General features: G+C 41.6%; 1 protein-coding gene across 2 annotated transcripts in view; it reads right to left on the reverse strand.

Annotated features, from left to right (window-relative positions):
• The window catches only part of LOC146706228 (synaptic vesicle glycoprotein 2C-like), a 68,495-nt gene extending 63,483 nt beyond the window's left edge, over positions 1-5,012 (reverse strand). Inside the window, exon 1 of one of the 2 annotated variants that reach the window (XM_085464314.1) lies at positions 4,473-5,012. The gene's annotated coding sequence lies outside the window, so the exon portion shown is untranslated. The remainder of the gene's footprint in view (positions 1-4,472) is intronic. The other variant, XM_085464313.1, reaches the window with a different exon arrangement.
• Positions 5,013-6,000: the final 988 nt, after the last annotated feature.

Consider the following 6,000-nt stretch of genomic DNA (forward strand, 5'->3'; position numbering starts at 1 on the left):
CTAGAAGCCCCCATTAAGTTGGTCTTACCACCAAAACACTGTACTACCACTGCTGTGTATTAGTAACTTGTTTAACACACCACATACAGAGCACTGGACAGGTTCTATCTATAAACTTGCTGAAGCATTCTTTTTGAGCCCAAAAAACAAATACTGCATTGTACTCTTGATAATGCAAGCAAAACATTGGCTTTTTTTCTTACTATTATTATTGGAACACTGCAAACTCGGGCTTGACGTTGTTCTCAGTTCCAACATTTGACTTCTGAGGTAAAAGATGGTGGCAAGCTAAACTAATGTACCTAGCTACTGAAGTAGTAGATGCAGGGTGCATTTCAAAATAACAAAACTAGTTTAGCCATAACTAGAAATATCTAGGGGCAGATCACAATGTGGTTTGAAACAGATTACGTAGATTATCTTGTCAGACCTTAGCATCCTGTTTAATAACTAAATAACTACATATTTAGTTATTTATATAAGATCCCTATATAAATCAAACAAGATACTATATAGTGAAGGACTTCATAGTAACACTCGGATTTACATTATACATCAAACATTATTGGTCAAATATGACATTCTGTGCTTTTATAATGCACAAAAGAGCTTCCATTGAGCATACCGCTGTGAGTACAGAAGCACATTCCTCCTTCCAAACTTCCCCTCATTTTTAACCACACTGCTCCTCCAAACTGAGAACTTGATGCCTCTGACTAAAGGTCTAAATGTGTGATAAACCTCATGATATGCTCTGAGAGTTTCCACACCCAATGGTCAAGAAGAAAATAACCAATCAACTAACTGTCCAGCAATGCTCAGAGAACTTTTTATAAAAGAGGGAAATGGATAATTTTGTATAACAGACACCTGGGTCTGCGTGTACTCCCTGGTCTCCATGCTAATCTCTACTTTCCTTTCGCTCTGGCTCTCAATCTCTCTTCACCTCCTCCTTTTTTCTCCCTCTCTTTCCCTCTTCCATCTCTCATCTCGCTTATCCAAGTGCGCCAAGAATTTCAAAGTCATCATCTTGATGGTAATGCAGAATATGAAACGTATGCCTCTTCTGTTGACATTTCATTATTCATGATAGGCTAACCGTTCTCCTCCTTATGCAAATGGCCATTAATGCTGACATTTAGAAGTCTTTCAATATAGTTTGGGCTACAGAGATAATTCTTAAAAGTCCGGTCCAAATGTCCAGTCTCTTTTTGAAGCAATCTTTAATCCATTTCCTCACATACACATATTGCTGATGTCAGAAATTACCCATGGTTATACAATAAGTCACCACACTTCAACCAACAACCTTGGCATTTCCTCCAATAAACAGCTAATATTGCTTATGGTCACTTCTATTTTCTTTCTGATGGCGACTCATGCCTTCTGCTGTGACGCAGTTATTGGGGTTATTATTACAACAACTCTCATGTTGTGATTTTAGCAATCAGCAAAATTCCTGCAAGTTCTGAATCAGCAGTCCGCGGAGGGCGAAGAAATGATTTCCTTGCAGTCGAGCTGTCATGGCCTGCTGACGCCATCCAGCAACATTCATTAATCACTGGCAAACACGCACGAAAACACAAGATGCCTGCAAGCACACACAGGTCCACTTTGGAGGTGCTTGCTATGAGACTCAGTAAGGCATATTCTTATGACACAAGGTAAAAGGAAGAAGCTATTTTCAGCAGTATATTATTCAATTTGAAACTATAATTCATTGTTGATAATATCAAAATCAGCAACATTTTGTTGAGCATAAGATCCAGTGAGTGCATGCGACATGCTGGCTGACAATATGTGAGTGTAAGCGGTATGTGCAAAGCCCTACAGGCTCTCTACGGTGCCCACAGATGGCTGCAGTGAACATTTGTTCATGCACATCATGTGAATAAAATAACATGCCAAGCTCTGCAGATGCTTCACAAGAGAAGTTTAAATTTTGACAGAAATACTTCAGAACCTCCCATGTGGTTCCACATGTAGACATGCAATATGAGTACTTTTATAGTGGTACGATGGGTAGGTAAAGTAAGCCTTGAATTTGGATTTGCTGCCTGTAGGAGACAGAGATTAAAAACTGTAACTGTATTGCATGAAAGGTGTATGAAGCTTAGCAAAGCCTGAAGGAAACCTCACAACTGTCGCCAAAGCATAAAAAGAAGAAGGTATAAAACGTTTCGATCCCTATTGATCTCAGAAAATTATGAAACATTATGCCATGTTCTAGCACACCTCTTATCTATGTGTACATTTAACACCTGGTTGTTTTCTAATAGAACGTTAGAGGGATATCTTTCCGTTGTAGTTTTCCCTAAAATTGACACAAAAGATGTAGTGTGATCAAACCACTACATAGCAAATTTTAGAGGCCACAAGTGAGTATTTGCCACAGAACACAGAGGGAGTGGAAATAACTAAAAACTTACAAGCAAACCCCACTTGACTGCTTTGATCAGAATCCCAATAGGCCAGTTGACAGTTGTGAAGGTTTACTGACTGCTTGGCCAGCTGCTGTAGAGGTCCCTCTGTAGAACTTTGAATCGTGTGTGTCTGTTGTCATGATCAGTGCAATGCTCAGTTGAACTTTCTGTATTTTTAGGCTTTGTCAACATGTCAGAATCCACCACTTTATATTTGTTTGTCTCTCTCCTTATGCTGCTCAAAAAGGGGACACTGGAACACCCTTTAACTTTTTAGTGGGATTTTTTAATCCAGCCCTCAGTGGATGGATGATGACTGCTGTTGCATCATTTTGTTCTCAGCAAATTGCACAGTGCCTCTCAGAAAAAAATTTCCAACTTAAATATTCACTTTCAACAAGCCAGTGAAGTTCAAAGCAACAGACCGGGTGTGAGTGTGTTTGTTCAGCTCAGCTTCTGAATAAAGTCAGATCTCTATAGTCTCCAGTTCTTCCTGGTATCTTGCTGTTGTACCTTCTTGTGCTATATGAAACAAATTCATTGTCCTATACGTGACACATTAATTAGGCCAGGGATACTAGAAAACATTTGGTCAGGTGGAAACATTTTAACTCATTATGATTTCAATTAACCTCCACACAGTAAAACGATGAGCTGCTGAAGCATAAGACATGAAGGTGGCTTCACATCACTGATCTCAGCAAATGAAGCGAATTTTACAAAGGACTCTCCCACCTTTGTTGGCATACTGAACACTGAATCCAGTTAAAAGAAGACATAGTCATGAAGCGCTACTAAATAATTGAGGGAGACATTCTTCACTTATGTCCACATATGAATCGCTTGATGTTACCTGCCCTGCTCTCTACAGGCTGGTGACCGCCTGACAGATTGTATCCTGACTTTCTGCCCCCACCATCTGTGAGACGTGTGCCGCAGACATGCAAGCCAAACCCTCCTTTGTGCGTACTGTCCTCAAACAGAGATGAAAATTGAGATTAACAAAGAAGTGAAAACGACTAATGTGAATAGATGAATGGATGTTTTCATTGCCATCTCGCGTGCTAAACCAAACACGGAGGCACACGGGCCTAAGGCAAACATCAATTTACTGACTTGGGTGTTTGACAAATATCTATTCAAATGGAACATTTATCCGGTCAAGAGAACTGCCTCGAAGCGAACACCTGGTCACAATTTCCAGAAGGATGAATGGGGAAGTTTGGGAAAGCTTTATGCAAAACTCATCTGTCACTTTCCTCTTTGTTCCACTTGCAGCGTTTTTACTACTGCGGCTTCTACGCGGCGGCGCCACCGGGTGAGTATAGCGCAGAGCACGAGCGGGAAGGAACATCAATCACCGCGCGGCCCTCTGACGCAACTGGCGTCCCATAATTAGATTTCGGGCAGTCCTTTCAATGTTCCCTTGCGAGACGACGTCGCACTACGCTGTACAGTTAGATTGCTCTCCTCACACCGCATCGAGCACTGACTCCTGATTAATGGATGAACCTATCTCCCCCCCTCCCCTCGTCGTCTCTCTCTCTGTGCGCATCTTACTGCAGATTTCACTCCGGCTGCTCGTGCGCGCTAAGCGGAGGGGGAAGCTCGGGGTTGCCTCGCCGTGCGTGCACCGACTCGCTTTTTCTATGACCAATGATCGCGTCAGGATGGTAGCACCCCCTACCCCATCACCCTTTCCATGGACACACACACGCATAGCAAAAAGTCGCAGCATTGCTCCACGATGAAAAAAGACTAGACACAAAAATATATTTAAAAATAATAATAATAATCAATAAAACTTTGGCAGCAGGCAAAAGCTGACACACGCCTCAGAATCTGCTCTGATCATCAAGAAAATGAGGAGCTACTCTGATCAAACACAGTTCTGTGGTGTGGATTTCTAATTCTAAGCACAGCTTAAGATGCTCGCGCTGGACGACTTCGAAAGTTGCCCAACTTTCCCGTCAATCATGAGCGCGGAGCATTTTATTTTTTCTACTGCAATTTTTTTAAGCAGCAGGTGAATACGAAATTTCCTCTTACCGTTAATGACAGTTATCCAGACTAAAGCGTGGGTGATGGAGGAGATGAACTTATAGTTGCTGATATTCAGTGAGACAAATGAATAAATGCTTACAATTTCTAGTGCATCGAAACGAACTCGAAGACTCTGAAGTGTCCGTTCCTTGATTTGCGTCTCTACACGGCCACGGAGGTAGTGAGCAACGAATTAATTCTTTCTTTCTTTTTTCTTTTTTCTATTTTTTTTCTCCTCTTGTCTTCTTCGATGCAGCGGTTTCTCTGCTGCAGTCCAAGAAAGCCCAGGGATGCTGATGGGAGGTAGGAAGCGTGAGTGAGTGTGTGAGTGTATGTGTGTGTCTGTGATGGGGAGCGAGGGGGAGAGGGAGGGTGCATGAGCAATAGGCAGACTGAGATCAATAGTGGCTTTGCATCCTACGGACAATAGTGAGCATTTCCGTATAATAGTCCACGGTACGTATCCGGCGAAGGTTCCGTGACGTGCTACAATCACAAGCTGCTGGGTTTAGACGTAAGATGAGAGTAAGGGAGGGCTGAAATTTGGCTCCCGGGGAGAAGTTTGAAAAGAAGCTGCTGGTTAAAGCTGCAACTTCACTAAAAAACAGTTGTGCAGTGCCTAAATCCTCTGAAGTGCTAATGTACAAAAGCAGCTTCTGTTAAGACTGCAAAATACACCCCAGGTTTATTTTTTTCATGACTTGACCTGTAAAATGTGAGAAAATTATGAGTATACTTTCACCAGCCAATTCATTAGTCATACCTTGATAGTTACTATTGGTTTTGGCTACATAACTGCCTTAATTCCTGATAGTTTTTGGTCCTTTCTGACATGACTTTGTGAAGCCTCCAGGTCTCATCTCCCTCCACCGATTTTCATTTATTTATTTATTTATTTATTTATTGGACTGATGTCTGGAGACAGCACCAAAGAATAATATTTCTACCTCCGTGCTTAACCATGGGGATGGTATTTTTTAGCTCATACTCACCATTTCTCTTTCTCCAAAAGGGTGGCTTAAGTTGATGCCAAAAAGCTTGATTTCGGTTTCATCTGACCAAAATAACTTCGCTAAATAATTTAGAAGTTCACTGACAAACAGGTGCTTCAGTCCATCACAGCGTTGTTTTACAGGTGTTCTTAGTGTTTGTGGTCCCAGCTGCCTTAAGATCATTACCAAGCTCATCTTGTGTCCTTTTAGTCTGATCGACCACCTTTCTCATGATCATCCTCACCCCAAACATGAGCTAAACATGAGCTAAACATGAGAGGTTTTATGACAAAGTTTGTGTTTTGCATTGTTTAAGCACCGGTTCCAACCAAAGGAGGTATGTTGTATCAACAAAAAAGGTTAACTTGGTTATCATTTTGCAGAAAAAAAGAGACTGCTCCAAATAAAAACATAAGAGGTTTGTGGACAAAGTTTGTGTTCTCCATTCTTTAAGCACCGGTTCAAGCACCGTTTAAGCACCGGCACCGTTTCAAAAGTTCTGGTTTGGCACCGGTATCGGATGAAACCTAAACGATACCCAT

Source organism: Copadichromis virginalis, linkage group LG7 (genome assembly GCF_057382275.1).
Source record: "Copadichromis virginalis isolate Kocher_CV1m ecotype Utaka linkage group LG7, C_Virginalis_male_GT1.1, whole genome shotgun sequence".
Classification (NCBI taxonomy): domain Eukaryota; kingdom Metazoa; phylum Chordata; class Actinopteri; order Cichliformes; family Cichlidae; genus Copadichromis; species Copadichromis virginalis.